Raw genomic sequence first — 19,652 nt, 5'->3', positions numbered from 1 at the left:
ACTGTCTCGGCAGAGAGACAGGTGAGGGCTGGAGGAAGCAGAGACAAGCGGCCCGGAACACCTCCGATGAGTCCGACAGTGACATTTGTGTCCTTGCTTTACACAACACCCCTGCTCCCATGCTATACAAGGGGAAACTGAGCCTCCAAGCAGTTCTGTGACTTGGCCAATGTCACGTAGTCAGTGACCCAGCTGGGACTGGAGCCCATGTTTTCCACATGACACAGGGCCTGCCTCCTCCAGCAGAGTGGGAACAATTGAGTCAACCCACCGCCTGCACTTCCCTCCCCCGCCCCAAGTCCTGGAACCCCCAGCTCACACCTGAGAATGGCGGGGCTCTCACAGGCCTGCTGCCGGGATGCCAGGCGTCTCACCAACTGGATGTGTGTCTGGACAGGGCAGCCCTGGCCCTACCCTGCCCCTCAGGGTGTCCACCGCCGTCCACGTGTCAGACGGATAGTAGAGGTCTGGGATGGGGATCTTAGGCACAGCTACGAATTTCATCCTTTCCAGTGGCCCTGGGGACCTGGCCCCGGGATGCGATGCCCCCAGCTATCTCCAGCTGCCAAGTTAGCAGAGAAGTGAGGCAGAGCTAGGGCCTCTCAGGCAGGCAGGAGGCTGGGGGTGGTGGTGGTGGAGCTGGCGGGGCATCAGCAAGGAGACATAAGTAGACACCGAGCTGCCGGTGGTCCTGAGACGTCCTGAAGTCAGAACATCAGATCAGATGGAAGCCAAAGTCCCCCCACCCTCCCTGCCCAGCCTGAGCTGTGAATTCATCAAGCCTTGGGGTTTAGAGAGATGAGGGAGTGGCATGGGGTGTCCAGGAAGGAAGTCCCGTCTTTTGTTCCCTAGGATGGTGTGGAGTAGGAGCCAGCACAGGTGACAGCTGGAGTGTATGTAACACCTGTCTCCCACCTGGGGGCCCAGTCCTGGTTCCAGCTCTTGTCCAGTCACTGATAATCCCACAAAGTGGCTGAATCCCTTCCCTTCCTGAACAAGAGCTTCCCCAACCATAAAAGGGGGCAGACGAGAGCCCCAGGCTGCACCAGCCACCACCAGCACCACCAGCACCACCAGCACCGCCAGCTCCGGAGGGGCTCAGTCAGAAGAGGGTCTTCTTCCCTCCCCAGCCAGGTTCCAGGAATTACCTCTTAAATCCCCTTCAGTCCCAAGAAGTGGTAATTTGACTTCACTTTTAAAATTTTAACGAACTGCAGCTTCGTGGCGAGGGCAAAGGCAGCTCCAGTAATTAAAATGGGGAGGAGGGAGGCTTTGGAGCGGCGGGGGCGCATCTGCCGGTGTGGCCTGGTGGGTGGGGACCCCGGCCTCGGCCCGGCCCGCGGCCCGCGCCCCGCCGGCTTCTCCCCTGCGTGTCCCCCTCTGCTCCCCGCATCCCGCAGGGACACTTGCTCCAGCGGGCGGACCCGGGCCTCCTCGCTGTCCCCGCGGCCAGGAGGGCGAAGCAGGGATTTCGAGGCACAGCGGGACCGCCCGGCTCAACAGGTGGCGGCGGGGTTCGTCCCGCACCAGCCGGCTGATCCCTGGCAGCCCCGGCGTCTCCTCCCCCGCACACTCCCGACGCGGACACACGCGCACACACGGGCGTGGACACGCGCACTCCCCAGCACGCTGCCCCTTCCTCCGCCGCGCCGGACCGGGATGCGCGCCCCGCGGGGGCAGGGGGTGGCCCCGAAGCCGGGCTACGGGGTAACGGGGGGGGGGGTGGCCCCGGGCTACACGGAAACGGGCGGCGGGGGGGGGTGGCCCTGAGCCCGGGCTACGCGGTAACGGGCGAGGGGTGGCCCCGCGCTACACGGAAACGGGCGGGGGGGGTGGCCCCGAACCCGCGCTACGCGGTAACAGGGCGGGGGGGTGGCCCCGCGCAGCGGCCAGGGCGCCCGCGGGAGATCGTCCCCGCTGCCCCCGAGCCCCGCGCCCCCGGGATGGGAGAGCCGGTCCCCGCCGGCTTCCCGGCTCCTACCTCACGGGAGCGGCCGGGCGGAGGTTCGGTGCCAGGCTCCCGGCGCCCGCCCCGTCGCGTCCGACGGAACCGCTCGGCGCTGGGGAGCGAGCAGCCGCCGCCCCGGAGCCGCGAACTCGGAGGGGGCGGGGCCGGGGCGGGGCGGGGGCGGGGCGGGGCGGGGCTGGGGGCGGGGCCGGGGCGGGGCGGGGCTGGGGGCGGGGCCGGCGGGGCTCCCCCACCCCTGCGGGCGGGCTGCGGGCGGGCTGCGGGACCCCGCGGACGCCCGGCTGCACGGCGGGAGGGGGCGCGTCTGCGGGGGCGGGGCACCTGCGTGGGGTCTGCGGGTGGAAAGGTCGGGCCCCGGGTGCGGGGAGGACAGGTTTTCGGGGCCGCCCAGGGGATGCCTGTGACCCCCCGCCCCGACTTTGGTCGGACTTCCTTTCAAATTCCAGCTGCTCCCGCTTAGCGCGAACTAGCAATAAGTAACAATAACCAGCTAGTGTTTATTATTGATCGCTTCCTGTGCGCGGCCCTGGACGGTTCAGAGCGCTTTGTACGTATGAAGTCACTGAAAGCCTTCCCAACAATCCCATTTTACCGCTGAGAACACTGAGGCACAGAGACGCAAGCGATGTGCCTGAGGACGCACAGCTGGAATACGACAGAGCCGGGATTGCAGCTCAGGTCTGTTTGCCTCTTTAAACTATTAAATGGAAATATACGCACAGTAAATGGTAGCAACCAACATTTTTAAATTTCTTCTTTCTTCAGTCTGTATGTCTCCTTTATTCTCTGGGCCCTAGGCCCTCACTAGGTGCTCAATAAATATTGGTTCATGGATGGGCTGGTCTGAAAGCTGCAGCTGGAGCCAGGTGGCCTGTCGGGTCCGGTTGGATATTGGCACCCACGGATTACCCTTTCTGGCCTGAATACTTGCCCATCTGCGTTTCTCCGTAATGACCAGTAGTAGCCTTGTCCAACATGTGAGTGCAGCTTGCTCCCAGACCAGCAGCTTCTGCCCTCTGTTCTAAGCAGGAAGCGCCTCCCTGCAAGGATGAGTCTCCAGGATATAAGCTTGGCCAGCCAGGTCATAGGGAGGTTCTGCTAGAGGGTCAGTAAAATTCCTGTAGACCATGAAATGGTGGAAGACATAGAGTATATATGTTTGGAGACAAAAATAGGTTGCCAATAACAAGGCATCCGCAGTGAACCTATCTGTTGAAGACTAAGGCAGGAGCCCCAACAGAAACCCTTCTTCTGCTGAAATCCGACCTGGGCATCGTGGGAGAACATTGTGGAACATGTGAATCGGGCCCTGTGGAGTTGGAACAACTGAAGGTTTTGGGGAGGTTTCGATTCAGAGCATTTTAGGCCTTAAAAATGCCCAGCTTTTTCTCTCTTCTCCTACTCCCCCAACAGTGTTCTTTCCCATGCCCCTAGAATTCCCTAAGGAGGAGAGGCCTCTCACCCCTTAGACAGATGTATGTATAGTCTCTCAAACTCTCAATGCCCATCAGCCCCAAATCCATCCAGATGTGCTATCCCCTTCTGTTTGACTTGCCCTCCTCTCCACTTGGAAAACCCCCACAAATCCGCCAAGACCTAGGGCACCTGGATGGTTCAGAAGTTGAACATCTGCCTTCGGCCCAGGTTGTGATCCTGGGGTCCTGGGATTGAGTTCTGCATTGGGCTCCCCACAGGGAGCCTGCTTCTCCCTCTGCCTATGTCTCTGCCTTTCCTTGTGTCTCTCATGAATAAATAAATAAAATCTAAAAAAAAAAAAAATCCATCAAGACCTTACTCAGCTTGGAGTAAGACCCAGATGAGGGAGGGAGAAATTAACTGGGTCTAGGAGCCTCTTGTCTAGCTCTCACCAGTTTGGGAAAGGTACATTTGCCGTCAGTCTCCCCCGGCTATGCTTGCGAGCTCCTCAAAGGCAGAAGGCCTGGCACTTGGTGGGTGCACAGTTAATATTTGCTGAATGAACAAATATTGGTAAGATGCATTTCCCCAGGACTAAAGCTGTTAAGAGGAAAATCACCAAGCAAAACCACTGGTGGGCTGGATCAGTACTATGGAAAGATGAAAAATGGACATAGGAGCCTGCAGACATGCCTTTCTCAAGGTCGGTGCTTACTATTCCCAGCAAAGGCCAGAGACACTGCCCAGGATCTGTGTTTTATAGGGTCACTTCTGCTGGGCAGCAGCCACATCCTCAGGCAACTGAGAGGGAAGTTATGAGGGTATGAGGGTGGGTATGGTAGGGGGAATGGACTCCTTTGTGGGTCAGGTGAGCGATGCTAGAATGCCACCCACTCCCCACATTGGTTCCCTCTTTGATCTGTGCGATGCTGTCCTCCAGGTCATCTTGCAATGACTGTGATGAAGGAGCAGACCTATTGCCTGCAGAAGGCACCCTTTAAAAGGAAAATCAGTTTCTGGGGTGCTCACAACCTCCTCCTCCACCAGTCTGCCTGAGGCGAGTGGGGATACCTCAGGAGGTGGGTGGTTGACAGAAAAGGGATTTGCATTAGATGGAATGAGGTCTTCAGCTTTATGCTGCCCCTAAGTAGCTGTGTGACCTTGGACATGTTAGTTGACTCCTTAATAACCAGGACTGACTTCACGGGTATGTGATGCAGAGTCACACAGACCTGCTCACTGTGTGAGATGCTCTGTGCCTGGTTTCATGATCTGCTTTTACTGTCTCAGAATTCAGTTTGGAGCAAGGGGCAGCATTTTCATTTTGCAGTGGACTCCACAAATTACGCAGCTGACGCTGGTGTTAACACTCACCTCCCTGGGTTGTTGTGACACTTCACTAAGATCGTGTTTGCACCAATGTCTAACACATGGGCTCTCAGCAGAAGTTAGTTGCCTTTTCTCTGATCTGGTCTTAAGGATGAATAGAAGCTCACCAGGTAGACAAAGGCATGGGAAGGCAGTTTCAGGCAGAGAGGCCAGCACGGGGAAAAGATAGGAGAATATGAAATTACATTCAGGGTGAGGCAAATGGTCTGGGTCGGGTAGGGGTAGCGAATGCAGGGAGAGAAAACTGGAGAGACATGTTGAGGTCAGAATGAAAGGCCTGGCTCTTCTAAGGAGTTAGATTTCAGGCCTGCAGGCCTGTGAGCAGAAAGCCCCGGGAAGGGAGGGTAGGTGGGTTCTATATATCAACATTCTTAGCCCACAGTTCAGTTGCAGACTGTTGCAGATCATGAGACAGGCAGTGGAGGGCGTGGGTGGGAGCCCTGCTTGGAGGCTGCCAATACGGCGAGTTTGAAACGCTCACTGTTGACATAATGGGAAAATGCTGTAGGTGTGAAAGCCAGCAGCAGTGCTCAGGGACCTGGGGACTCTGGGCCTGATGAATAATGGAGCAGCCCTTCCTCCCTGGGTCTCTTTTTCCATCCTTTCAATAATTCATGCCTTCCCCATTGGTTGAGGAGTTTCATAAAACCTCCGCTTTTTCTGAATCCCGAATCCTAGGCCAATCTGAGCAAATCTGATGGCTTCGTGCATTAGGTCTTAATTAGAAACATACACACACATGAGCACATCCAGTTTTGTAAAATGTCAGGGAAGATGCCCAATTGTGTCTCAGAAGGAGAGTCCCGTCAGGTCCCTTGGAGGTGGAAGTGGGAGCAGGTGCCCTGGGAGTGCCCTGAGAGGGATGAACTGGTTGGGAAGGTCCACCCATGCACTCCCAGTTGGAGACTATATATTTTGGTGCTTAGTGCCACCCCACACCCCCGTCTCACCCCGTGGGAAGAGTGTCCTTTGTTGCCCTTTTGAAGTCATGCTTGAAAAGAGGACCTCCTTTGGCCAATGAAATATGAGCAGAAGTGACATGTGTCATTTCAGGTGGAAGCTTCAGGGGCCCCTGGGTGCTTTGCCATCTTATTTCCCCTGCCTTGGGATTGTGGAGACTCTAGTCAAGATGAAGCTTCTGTCACTCTGAATGTCACTCTGTCACTCTGAAGTGATTACAAGGAGTAGGACTTCCTTGCTGACCTCGGGTAGACACAGCACAAGCAAGGTGGAAAAGGTGGTTGTTTGAAGCCACTAGATATGGAGGGTTATTCGTTACTCCCGCAGAGTGTAGCCTAACCTGATTCATCTTTCCTTCTCTCCTTCCCTTTATGTCCTCTAGTACCCACACCTGACTCATTTATGCAGAAGCATATGGGCTGTACTGTCAGTGTAGTGGGGAGATGGGCTGGAGAGCCCTAAACTCCAGGTTATAAGTGGTCATCAGTATGGATGAGGGCTGAGCAGTAAGAGAGATGAGTGCAGGTTTGATAGTGTTGGGATGGCAGAGATCTGAGTTTCAGCAGATCCAGATCAAGTTTGAAATGGGCATGACTTCAAGATATGCGGGGTGTGTATTTGTGTGTCTCAAGGAGTTGGAAGGGAGGGAAGAGGGCCCAGTGAAGAAGTCAGGGTTGCAGAAGGCAGAGCTGGGTAAAGCCAGGGCAAGAACCGAGGATGATGTAGAGCTGCCCCTATGAGGGTTGGCTAATAATTTTAGTACTTATTACAACTAATATCAATTACATGCCACACTCTGCTAAGTGCTTTCTATGTGTTAACACATTTGGTTGTTACAACAATTCCATGAGCTAGGAAATTACTATCCCTTATTTCCAGATAAAGAAATAGAGGTTTAAAGAACTAATTTGCCCTAGAAATGGCCAAATTATAGTGCTCAAGGCAGACTGGCATTATCAGGCTCTATCTGTGTCAGCATCTCCCATGCCATAATCCTTAGGCCAGCTGTCGGGACCCAGGCATGCAAAATCCGGTCTCAGTAGGGGAACCCAGGAGCTGTTTGGGGGGTCACATATTTTGGATGCACAGGCAAACAGGGAAGGTTGGGATGATAGGACCACTGGCCCTGAATATTCAAGACCCAAGGAATGCTAGACTTCAAGAAGCAAGAGACTGGTTCTCTATTCTTCCTCAAGGGAGAGGCCAGGTCAGGAAATGATGCTTCCCGGCTAACTGGTTGGTAGAGACCTAGAAGGTAGAGACCTAGAGACCTAAAAGGCAGGCTGTGCTAAACCTCCAGGTGAAATTGCTTACATACCTGCTCTTCATTGTTCATAGATTCTTTTCCTCCTGGACTTGACTTTGCTGGTGGAGGAGGTGTCAACAGGGCCATTACCTCTACCCCGCCCTTCCCCCATTCAGACCTCACCCCCTCCTCCTTCTTCTGTCACCTGAGAATTTTCCATGCCCCCAGCTAACTCCCCTCTCCTATCCTCAGCCCACTAACGTGCCTGGTCAGGCTTCCCAACGTGGCCTGCTGAAAATGGGTTTCTCTCTTTCAATTAGAATGTGCTCTCTCCCCTTCTTGATGCAGCAGAGTGTGAAACCTGGGAGTGTTCACACAGCCGTTCATGACTCTGCCGGGTGACCGAGCAGTCACTCGGATTCCCACTGGCCATTCTCCAAGCTGTTCTCCGTGTCCCCTAAGACCAGCTGTTCAGCCTTTACTCTCATAACTTATCCCCTTGGCAACTAGGTTGTGGCTTATGAAACAGTTCCAAGGGCAGGGGAGCCCATCAGCAAAAAAAAAAAAAAAAATTCTCTCCATTTTGACCACCGAGAAAGTGGCAAGGTATTAAAGGAAGTGGCCCTGGAATGGAAGACATAGATGGGCTGAATGCAGCGGGGCAGGGAAGAGAGACTCCCAGGCGGGCACCGGAGGCCTGCAGGTGGCCCGGGAAGCTGGTGCTCAAACCGGTCAGCACCTGGACAGCGCCCCGCAGGGTTGAGAAACCAGGTGGCTGGGGAAGGATCTTTGCAAAAGCTCCTTGAGCCTCACAGTCCTAGAGTCCTAGACTTTTTCTGGTTTTCTCCTGAGCTCTGTAAAAGCTCTCTCTGCCTGCTGACTCGTGCCCTCGGGCCTCAGGGAGACACAAATTTCATCCGATAAGCTAATCCACGTCCCCGATGACATGCATTCTCATGGGCTAAGGTGTCACGTAGGTCAGGTGAGTGCTCGGTTCCTTAGGGAACTTCCAGAGGGTCGGTCCCTAAAAAGAAGAGAGACTGCAGTGGTTGTAAAACGGGGGGTGGGGTGGGGGTGGGGGGGCAGCTTGTGGACAAAGCGGGGTGTGCGTGGAGGGGGGAGGGGAAACAGCTCAGCTCACCTGTGATCCTGTCAGGTGACTGGCCACCTCTCTGGACAAACAAACTGCTGGGCGGAAAGCAGTGGCATGGTGCGGGTGGGCACCCAGGACAAAGGGCCAAAACCTCCGAGGGTAGGATGGGAGACAGGAGAAAGGGAAGCCAGGAAAGGAGAACACTGCATTTCAGAACAAAGAAGCAGGACCAGGCTCCAGCCACCTCCTCAATTACCTGGCTCCGGAGAGGATAGAAAATAGCATCTTAAGTAACCGTTTCCTAGCTTTGAAGTTAACAACAACAAAAAGCATTGAAGGATACGAGTGAGGGTGGTTTTTTAAGCAGGCAGCATCTGGGAAGGAAGCAGAAAGAGCCACCCAGGAGCCACCCAGGAGCTAGCCAGCCAGCAAGGGTGGGGGCCAGGTGTGCAGTGTCCTCCAGCTGTAGGTTTCTGTGGGTCTGCTCCACGGAACCCTTGAAACTGACTGCATCATTCAGGATTGTTTTGGTTGCAAATGAGAGAAAACCAGGAAGAGGGAATTAACTGACTCATGTAACTAGCATCTGGACTGAGAGAGTGTGGTGGAAACAGGTCCTCAGAGTTAAACCTAGAACAGATACTGGAAGAAGGGATGGATATTGTTTGCCAGAACATCAGATGCTTTGCTACATAGAGGATAAGAGAATACTCTTATGATGCACCAGCCTGGTTCCCTGCCCAGGCTGGTATAACAATGACACTAATTTTTTTGATTAAGAATTTTATTTTTTATTTTTTTTATTTTAGGGACACCTGAGTGGGTCAGTGGTTGAGCATCTGCCTTTGGCTCAGGGTGTGATCCTAGGGTCCTGGGATCGGGGCCCACATCAGGCTCCCCGCAGGAGAAACTGCTTCTCCCCTCTGCCTGTGTCTCTGCCTCCCTCCCTGTGTCTTTCATGATTAAATAAAATCTTAAAAAAAAGAATTTTTTAATTGAAGTGAAATTCACATAAGATGAAATTAACCATTTCAAAGTGAACAATTCAGTAGCACTTAGTACATTCACAATATTGTGCAACTACTACCTCTAGTACCAGAACACTTTCGTTTCCCTAAAAGGAAACCCTATACCCATAAGCAACCGCTTCCTATTCCCCTTCTCTCCAACCCCTGGCTACTACCAATTTGCTATGTGTATAGAGTTACTTATTTTATATATTTCATACCAGTGGAATTATCCGATATACAGTCATTTGTGTCGGCTTCTTACACTTAGCCCGATGTTTTCAAGGCTCATCTACACTGTAGCATGCATCAGTACTTCATTGCTTTTTATGACTAATATCCCATTGGATGTATATCCCACAATTTATTCATTTATCCGCTGATGGACATTTTGAGTCATTCTACTTTTTAGTTTTTGGGAATAGTGCTCTTAGGAACATGTGTGTACTTGTATTTTTTTGAACACTAGTTTTCAGTTCTATTGGGTATATATCTCGGAGTGGAATTGCTAGATCATATGGTAATTCTATATTTAACTTTTTGAGGAACTGACAGACTGTGTTCCACCACAGCTGAGCGGTTTTTCATTCCCACCAGCAAGTTCCAATTTCTCCGTGTCCTTGCCAACACTTGTTATTTTCCTGTTTTTAATCAGCCCCCCCCACCCCAGTGAGTGTGAATATGTGACACTGATTTTGCAGGGCAAGGAGTCTGAGGAGACAGCAACAGTGAGAATAGGGGTGGGAATTGGGTAGAGTTGGTCCCCCAAATCTGAGCAATGTGGCTCTGGCTATCCTTTCAGAGCAAGTAAAGGATTCATCTGGGCTTGGTTCCAGGAAGTGAGGCCCTCCCCCCCTCCATGGTTAGCATGACAAGTTGGCCTCTCAAAAAACAGACCTGCCTCAGGTTTTCTGGAAGCCTCTAGCTTCTGGAAATCTTGATTAAGAATGACACATCTACCAAAAACTTGTGAAGATCATGGTTTCTGTTCCCACACAGGGATAGAAAAGGTCTCCTGGTTTCCCTTGATCATTGCCATCTACTGGTAAATATCTAAAATTTCCTGATGGACCTTGGATCCATTCATAGGAAAAAGGTTAGCTCAGACTGTCTGTCTTTCCCACCCTTTTTCAAGAGCTGATAATTGCAGGTGGTCCCCTGGGGTGAAGGGACTAGTCTTCTTGCAGCTGGGGGTGACTGGCTCAGGCAGTTCCTCCCTATACCTGTTTATCCGCGGTAGATTCTGAGCATGCCCTCTGCAGAGAGATGTGTCTGAGCTCGGATCTCATCTCTGCCACTGACCAGCTAAGTGACTCGAATCAATTACTCGATCCCTCCAAGTTTTGGTTGCATCATTTGAAAAAAATGAGAATAATGCCCATCACACACACCTGGAGAGTTTGTTGAGAGAATAAAGGAGATAATATATTCAAAATGTGTAGCACAGGGTCTGGCAAACAGTAGCAAATGTAGTTATTTAGGTTTTAAAGCACGTTCAATTATAAATCCCTATGGGAGGGTCATGTTTCTAGATGGTTCACAGTCATCGACCAAACAGTGCCAGGCACTTTCTGAGAGCAGGTGTTGGCAGTATGAGAGCATAGGAGAGGCAGGGAGGGAACAAAAGGAGAAAATGTCTTCTGGGCACCACTGGTGTCCCTGGCAGTGAGTAATCTGGAAGTGCCAGGATCCCTCGAGGGCCCACCAGGATGAGGAGTGGTGGGAAAGTAGCTGCCCCTCTGCCCAGAAGGAAAGACTGGAGATATTGGCTAGTGCTTAGCTACTATCTCTCCTGGTTGGGGTGTCTTCTGTGAGTCTGTTGACGTCTCCCAGTGCCAGCCACCTGTGGCCACAGAAAGGTTCTGACTCAGGTCAGGATCACCTGGCTCTTCCCTAAGCCTCCTAAATGCTGGCTTTTGGTGGGCGGGGGGGGGGGGGGGGGGACACATATAAGCAAATTTCCCTACTGATAGGTCAGGACAACCTCAGAGGACAGAGGTACAATCTCTAACTCATTCCTTTATTCTCATGGGATAGGGGGAGGGCAGAGACCTCTCCAACCTTCCCCAGGAGAAGCCAGCCCCAAGTTCCCTGGAGTGTAGGACAAACCCAGCACCCTAGGCTTATGGAGGTTTCTGAACGTTGGCACTATCCACATTTGGTTGGTGGGGGCAGGAGCTTCTCTGTACGTTGTAGGATGTTGACAGCATCTCTGGCCTCTACCCCCCCAGATGCCGGTAGCAACCCCCCCCCCCCCATTTGTGATAGAACAGACTGGAGAGGGGATCCCTGGGTGGCTCAGCAGTGTGGCGCCTGCCTTCAGTCCAAGGCGTGATCCTGGAGACCCGGGATCGAGTCCCACATCGGGCTCCCTCTGTGGAGCCTGCTTCTCCCTCTGCCTGTGTCTCTGCCTCTCTCTCTCTCTGTGTCTCTCATGAATAAATCAATAAAATCTTTAAAAAAAAAAAAAAAAAAAGAAAGGACTGGAGAATCTCAGCTCATCTGCATCACCCCACTGCTGTAAGGCAAATAGCTGTTCTTTATTATTTAAATGAGCATATTAAAGCTCAGGACTAAATGCTCTTGCCCATGCTCAGTAAGTTTAAGATGCAACTGGGGTTCATTCATTCATTCATTCATTCATCATTCAACATGCTCAGCATGCCCTGGTGGGATGGGGGTGGTCTAAGTGCAGGGCTGTCCATTGTGAGAGCAACACATTTTTGGCCAGTGGACTGTCCCCGACTGATTCAGATACTCTCCCACCCAAACCCCAGCTCCTGTGTGTCATAGCAATTTCCCAAACATTGGTAGGCAAGGAGCATAGTTCTTCTTCCTCTCTGGGGTGTCTTCCATCTGCCTCACTGTGCCCACCCCATAGTGGCTGCCTGCCCTGTCCTGTGACTCACTCTCTTCAGGCCTTGATATTATTTAAAAAAATTTTTTTTGAGAGAGAGAGAGAGAGAGAGCACACACAGAGGCCAGGGAGAGGCAGAGGGAGAGGGAAAGAGAGAGCCCCAAGCAAGGGCTCAATATTATAAGACTTGTTTTTTATTTTATTTTATTTTATTAATTCAATTAATTAACATACCCTGTTTTATTAGTTTCAGAGGTAGAGTTCAGTGATATAAGACGTATTACCTGTAGATAAACTTTAACCCCTAAGGGGCATCTGGGTGGTTCAGGGGTTAAACATCTGCCTTTGGCTCAGGTTGTGATCCCAGGGTCCTGGGATCAAGTCCTACAACAGGCTCTCTGCAGGGAGTCTGCTTCTCCCTCTGCCTGTGTGTCTGCCTCTCTCTGTGTGTCTCTCATGAATAAATAAAATCTTTTAAAAAAAAAAAAAAGAAAAGAAAACCAAACAACAAAAAAACCGTTTAACCCCTAAGCACACCCTGGGCTTCAAGTCTTGAAACAGTGAGTGGATGGGCCTAAACAGCGATTCTCAACTGGAGCAGGTTGGCTCTTTAGAGGACATTTGACAATGTCTGGAGACCTTCTCAGTTGTCACAACTTGAGGAGGGGGTTGTTATTGGCATCTAGTGGGTAGAGGCCAGGAATGCTGTTAAACATCCTATAATGACAGGACAGTCCCCCACAAGAAGAAATAATATAGCCCCCAAATATGCCAAGTTTGAGAAATCCCGACATAGGTAAATTGTCAGATTTACATGCAGCCCCAAGAGGGGAGGTAGGGTGGGGTGGGCTGGGCAGATGGCAGCTCTCACCAGATGCAGGCAGGTTGCTGGGTGGCCCTCCAGCCCAGTTAGTTTTGGGTGATTCTGGTTTATGTCTGTGGCACCAGCAGAATTAACATATGTCTGTTTTACTCTCATGCATGTCCTGATTTGGACAAGTAGCTATAAAGTCACCCACTTATTGGGCACAAACCACAGACACCCCCAATGGAGGCAAAAGCCCCAGGACAAGGGGACAGAATTCTACTTCTTTCAAATTCCAGCAAAGCCTGGAGACAAGTGAGCATCAGGTGCGTGGAGTGGGACCAGGACCTTCACAGAGACGCAGAGACTGCTCCGGGCTTTTGGAACAAAATGACCCTCCTAACTCAGAAAATGATTATTCTGTTTTCAGGCTAATAACATTCCCCAGCATCCCCTCTCTGGCCTTTAATCTCTCTTCAAAGTTAGTTTCTTGGGTTTTCTTCTGTTCTGTCCTGCTATATGGTTGTTGTTGCTGTAGCAGTGGCTTGAGGCTTGAGGGCCAGTGAATCCTGGTTAAAGGACTTTTGGAAGAACCATACAGAAGGATTCTCTTTCCTTTTTTTATTTTAAGATTTTACTTATTTATTCATGAGAGACACACAGAGAGAGGCAGAGACACAGGCAGATGGAGAAGCAGGCTCCCTGTGGGGACCCTGATGCGGGACTCAATCCCAGGGCCCCCGGGTCATGACCTGAGCCAAAGGCAGATGCTCAACCACTGAGCCACCCAGGTGCCCAAAAGGATTCTCCCTCCTGCTTGAGAAACCCTCAGCAGTTCTGTGGTGCTGAGCTATTCTCTCCTGGACCTGCCCCCAGCCGGGTGATTCCCACAGGCCTTTCAGAGGCTCCCGGAGACACTTCATGGACAGAGTCCTCACTCAGGCAGGTCTCACTGGGTCACATGCTCCTGCCTGAACCAGCCATTGTGAAGCAGAATGGAATTTCTGTGATTGGCTTGCGCCAATGAACATCCTTTCTCTGGGGTCTTGGAGGACCCAGCGAGCACATGTTCACCCAAAATCAGTCCCAAGTGGGGTCTGTTAGCAAAATAGAAAACAGGACTGGCTATCAGGTAGGCCACAGACATTTAGGCTTATTTCCATTCAACTGTGAAGTAGATACACCAGTTAAAGCATCTGTATCTTCCTCGGAGGGAACCCTTTGCTCATCTCTTTGATGATGGGGTGGACTGAGGTGGCCATCTTTTGTGTCAAGCGGCCACTGCCCTTGGCTATGGATGGCTGGACCAGAAATGGGAACCTGACTCCCCCCAACAGCCAGTCTACAGGGTTATCAGTGACCAATGACATGGCTGACTTAAAGGTGCACTGGACCATCAGACTCCTCTCAGGAGAAATAGCAAGAGATACCCATTTAGGCTTTGAAGAGGCCCAGGAGGAGGTAGAGTCAGTCAAAGTTTAGAGAAAACAGACAAGCTGAGGAAGCAGACATACACCCAGAAGGTTCTATCACATGTGCTTCCATTTATATCAGACTTGAAATGACAAAATTACAGTGATGGAGGAAGATCAGAAGTTGCCATGGGCTATGGTGGGGGAGTGTGACTATAAAGGAGCAGCACAAGTGAGAGTCTTTCTGCATAAAACAGTCCTTGGTCTGAATATGGTGCTGCTTACATGAATCTATGCGTATGATGGGATTTCATAGTACTACACACACGCACACGCACGTACACGCATGCACACACACACACGCATCATTCAAAACTTGTTGAGATCCGAATAAGGTCTGTAGTTTAGTGAATAGTATTTTACTAGATCCAAATCTTGATTTTGATCATGTACTGGTTATGTAAGATGTTATCATTGGGGAAAGCTGGATGATGGATATGTGGCAACTCTCTCCATTATTTTGCAAATTCTTTCCAGGCTTAATTAAATTACTTCAAAGTGAAAAGTCTTACAAAGAAAAAAAAGAAGCTGAAATGCTAATATGAGTGACAGAGAAAGCTCCAGTTCCCAGAGCTGCCCCAAATCCAGAGATTTCTAGCCCCTGGGTGGGTCCATCTGTGTTTATTAAAAAGCAAGAAGCCTGAGCAGAACATGCTCCTAGTACGTAAGTCTTTGTATGCATATTTTGTTATTTCCTTAGCTAAAAAAAAAATCCCTGGCAGCAGAATTGCTGTGTATAAGCACATTTTTAAAGACTCTTATTATTTCATGCCAAATTGCCCTCCAGAAAAATCTTAATGGATATTCCCACCTGCAGTGTATAAAAGGGCTGGCTTCCCCATCTCTTGCCAAAATTGGGTTTTAATCTTTAAAGAAAGTGTAGTCTTTGCCAAGTTGATAGATAAGACATTGTATCTCATTGTTCTTTTCTTCCAGGAATTCTAAATTATTTTCTTGGACCAAGTTGGACCATATAATTGGCTACTTACTTGGAGACTTGGATTTGGCTTTTCATTTGGTCACTTTTAGGAAATTGCATTTTAACCTTATGCCCCTGACTTGATAGAGATCACCACAGAAGGGCCCATGAAATTTGCTACTGCATTGGCTGTTTTCAAAATCCCTAAATGTTGTTGAGGACTTCGTATCTTATAGTGCTCTCTGTCTTTGATGTAATAAAATTAGACCCAAGAAATTTCCTTTGGAATTCAGGGCTTTCATTCCCAGAGGAACACACATGCTTCCTCTTTTCCAGCTACAAGAACCCTATAGCTGATCACGGTCCCCACTTTTTCTTTTCTGCTTCTAGGAAATGTAAAGCCAAGTTTAAGAATCAATGACAGCAATTTTGTTAACTCTTGTGGGAAATATATTTATTTATGTTTTTATTGCCTTCCGTCCTGACCTTCTGTTTTTATTATTCACTTAACAGGTTTTACTTGCAAGTTGCTCCAAATCTTGTGGAAAAAGACAATAGCCCAAATTTCTCAATTATGAGCCCTGGTAATCATGCATCTCAGGTACGTAGCCTACTTCTGGCACATAATGTAGTACTTACATAAATATTTGCTGAATGAATGAATGAACAAATGAAGGAAAGCAATTGACAACAAACCAACTAAGAACAGCACTGACAATGATGATAGAAGAATCCTAGTTCCTAGTTGATCCAAGAGTAAGCAAATGTTATCATGGAAAGTAGGGCTTCGAGAAGCTTGGCAGGGAATAACTACCAATCGTCTCAAAAATGCTCAGTCATATTTCTGGGAACCCAGCTGAGAAAATGATCTTAAATGCCTTCAAAATTCTAGGAACAAAGATGTTCATCACTGAGTTGTTCAAAACCGTTAAAAAACTAGAAACAACCTAAAAGACCAATAATAAGGGAATTAGTAAGAAAATTATGGTGCTCTGTATAATGGGAAGTCGTAGCTCTTTCATATACTTAGTACAAAGTGTTCTTAATGACTTGAAGAAAAATGTATGCAGCAATGTTCCATGAAAGAGCAGAACATGGAATCATATAATCATCATTTTCTTCACAATGTAAGGAACTATGCATAGATGAGGGGAAATAAATGAAATGTTAACATGGTTGTCTCCAACTTGTGTGACAGTGGGTGAATTTTATTATTTTATCTTGACTTTTCTGTAGTTTCCAAGTTTTCAACAACAATCATGTATTTTATAAGAAGAGAATAGTCTTAGTTAAAAATAGAAAAAAAAAAGAAAGAAAGCAGTAGTAGGGCTCATTGAAATGCATTTCGGGACCAAAAACATGTGTGTGTTTTTTTAATTTTTATTTTTTAATTCTTCTCTTCCTGACAACAGTCAATGCCCTGGAAGGCTCACCTACCTATGGTGTGGTGTTTTGAAAATATGTCCCCAAATTCAAGGTTGAGCTTAGTCCCTCTGTCCTTGAGTATGTGCTGTGCTCAGTGACTTGCCTCAAATAGAATCTGGTGGCAGTGCTGACTTCTAAGAGTAGATTGCAAAAGGCATCACTTCTTCCTTGCTATCTCTTGGATCATTTCCTCTGTGGGGAAGCCAGCTGCCATGTAGTGAGGACATTCGTGCAGCCCTACAAAGAAGCCCAAGTGGGGAGGAACTGGGGCCTCGTGGCAATGGCCATGAGAGTGAGCTTTCTTTGAAACAGATGCTCCAGACCCAGTCGAGCCTCTAGCTGACTACAGCTCTGGTGACCCCTTTACTACAACTTCGGGAGGGATCCTGTGCCAGTCCACCCAGATGAGCCACTGCCAAATTCCTGATCCATGGTGATGTAATAAGTTTTGAGTTGCTAAGCTTTGGAGTAATTTGTTACTCAGTAATGGATAAATAATATATTTGGTAACTATTAACTCTGCGTGAAAGGTGTATATATGTGTATGAATACAACTTTGAAGTGACTCAGTTACTTAAAAATTAGCAGCCACTGGTTTCTTTTGTTTCTGGGTGCATTTTGACAATGTGTATCAATACCCCTAAAATGGTTTATAGCCACTGACCAAGAATCCAACATTTTGGAATATCTTCTAAGGACATGAAAACCTCCCATGGGAATGCAATCCACAAGCAGGGAGTTTTGTTGGGTTGGCTTATCGCCGTATCCCCAACAGCTAGGACAGTACATAGTACCTAGTAGGAGCTCAAAATGTATTTTTGAATGAATGAATGAAATAATTGGTCAAGTGTGTGAAGATATAAAGATTAGAATATTTATCACAGTGTCGTTTATGATAATAAAAAATATTGAGAACCACTTAAATGTTAGGACATGTATACCAACAGTAAATGATGAGTTAGGATGAACTATAATACATCTATACAAAATGGAATATTATGTAGCTGTTAAGAACAATTATATAGAAAGACCTCTATTTTGTAGTGGAATCTTTCTTAGTCGATGCCCACTGAATGACCTACGAGATTAACCAACATTTTTCTTCCTCTTCAAAATTCTAATTAATTCCCATGACATGCTGAGTACGTTCTCTTCCTCAAATTCCTATATTCTCATATTTCCATGCAATTTTGTTCCCACTGTGACTTACCACGAGTCAACTTGTTCCCCCAACTTTTGGTGTCTGCTCTATTATTTTGTGGTTAAACAAATCCCACCTAAACTGATAAAACACAAGTGCAAATAATAGAGATGGTTCTAATAGACACAAAATAGAATGTTTAAGAAAGATAATAAAAATGGTTTTTAAAAAATGGCTCTCAAGCTACTCGTGGGCAAGGTAACTAGAGAAGACTAGAAAATTTTGCAAAAAAATCTAGGACTTTGCAGTTGGGTTGCTCTGACTACTTTGCTTTTCTTCAAATAAACTCAAATTGGAAATTTTTTTCTTTTTTTCTTTTTTTTTCAAATTGGAAATTTTAAGTCAAGTATATGGGTGTAGTTTATGCAAGAAACACCACACTTAGAAGTCATCTTTTCTGAATGGTTGTGCATTTATAAGCTTTAAGTTACAATAAAATGTTTAAAGTATGCGCATGTCAATGTTTGTGATCCCTGCTCTAGATGGCCAGCTTTGAGTTCCCAGGGAGTTTGAAGAGAGGGCTTCACTGTCCTGCAAAGGTAACACAATCACAATAAGTAATAATAATATTTGAATGAGGGGGACCTGGGTGGCTCAGTGGTTGAGCGTCTGCCTCTGGCTCAGGGCGTGACCCCGGGATCCTGGGATCAAGTCCCACATCAGGCTCCCTGCGGGGACCCTGCTTCTCCCTATGTCTCTGCCTCTCTCAGGGATAAATAAATAAAATCTTTAAAAAATATTCGAATAAAGTGAGCAAATTATGAAGCGATTTAAGTATGACAGTGGTTACCATGGGATAGTGGGGTTTTCTTTTCCTTATTTATACTAGCTATGAGAATCGGGTGTTATCTTTATACATTTTCTAAAAAGTAAAAGCATTCCCATGGCATTCTGCTCAACTGAGCCGCCTCTCCTTCGGCTGCCCACTGCCAAAGAAATCAGCTGGTATTTTGACAACTTTGCCAGCCACCAGATGAGGCTTCCCTCACCTGGCCAGCCTTAAACTCCCCGCCCTCCCCAGACTCCCTGGGATTCACCTGCACTCACAGAATTCTGTTTTTGACTTTGGGGGGTTCTCTATGCCAGGGCTGTCCCACGGTGGGTGGGTGAGCCCCCAACCCACCCCTGGGGACCAGCCAGCCCTCCCCACAGCTTGCTCCTTTTTCCGGGGCCTCTCCAGGCGAGAGTTAGCCAGGTTGGGGGCGGCTGTAAAGGTACCTGCCAGGTTCTGAGAACTGCAGTGCTATTTTTCTCTTTCCACCCACACCCAGGCAGCTAAAAAAAAAAGAAAAAAAAAAAAGTCAAGGGAAGAGGGGAAAGTGGGAGAGAGGCTTCTAGAAACAGCTACAGAAGGGCATCTAGTCTCAGAAGCAGCAGAGTAAGCAGAGAGAAGGAAATGCCCCCTGGATAATAGGATGGGCTTGGAAGAAAGCCCTGAGGGGGAGCAGCCGGGAAGGCTCTGCATTTGGGACCCAGGCTCCCTTTGGGGCCCCGGAGGCCCCGGACCTGGTGCCCAGCCTCCCCGCCCTGGGGGACCTTATGCAACGAGAAGCCAGTTACTAGCTCGGGCCTGAGTTTCTCCATCTCTAAGATGGGAACAATGACGTCTGCTCTGTGCAGGTGCCACGAGGATTACAGGCCATGATGGTGTCGACATTTGCTCAGGGGGTTAGTTCTCTCTCTCCCTAGTTCGCTGGTTTCCATGTGTTTGTGACCCCCCCCCCCCCTTTCCTTCTCAGACCCCAGCCTTCCTGCCCTCCTCCTCCAGGAAGGCTCTGGCACTGCCCCAGCCTCTGCTCTGGCGGTTGGCTCGGTTTATCCGGTGTCGCTCACCCTGGGGGTTGTCCTTTGACCTCTCCAGACTTTCCTTCCCTCTTCTCTAAAATGGGCACC

The 19,652-nt window shown here is 49.0% G+C and overlaps 1 protein-coding gene and 1 long non-coding RNA gene across 3 annotated transcripts in view; one reads left to right on the top strand and one right to left on the bottom strand.

The window, feature by feature from the left end:
• CACNG5 (calcium voltage-gated channel auxiliary subunit gamma 5) overlaps positions 1 to 2,095 on the bottom strand; it is a 39,022-nt gene extending 36,927 nt beyond the window's left edge. For both annotated transcript variants that reach the window (XR_005364295.1, XM_038546809.1), the window contains exon 1: positions 1,982 to 2,095. The gene's annotated coding sequence lies outside the window, so the exon portion shown is untranslated. The remainder of the gene's footprint in view (positions 1 to 1,981) is intronic.
• LOC106559242 lies at positions 968 to 18,324 on the top strand. The gene is made up of 5 exons (XR_005364296.1): positions 968 to 1,178; positions 2,416 to 2,647; positions 14,692 to 14,874; positions 15,647 to 15,734; positions 16,871 to 18,324. It is a non-coding gene; the product is annotated as an uncharacterized LOC106559242 (long non-coding RNA).
• Positions 18,325 to 19,652: the final 1,328 nt, after the last annotated feature.

Source organism: Canis lupus, chromosome 9, assembly GCF_011100685.1.
Source record: "Canis lupus familiaris isolate Mischka breed German Shepherd chromosome 9, alternate assembly UU_Cfam_GSD_1.0, whole genome shotgun sequence".
NCBI lineage: Eukaryota > Metazoa > Chordata > Mammalia > Carnivora > Canidae > Canis > Canis lupus.
This window is presented reverse-complemented; position numbering and strand designations above follow the sequence as displayed.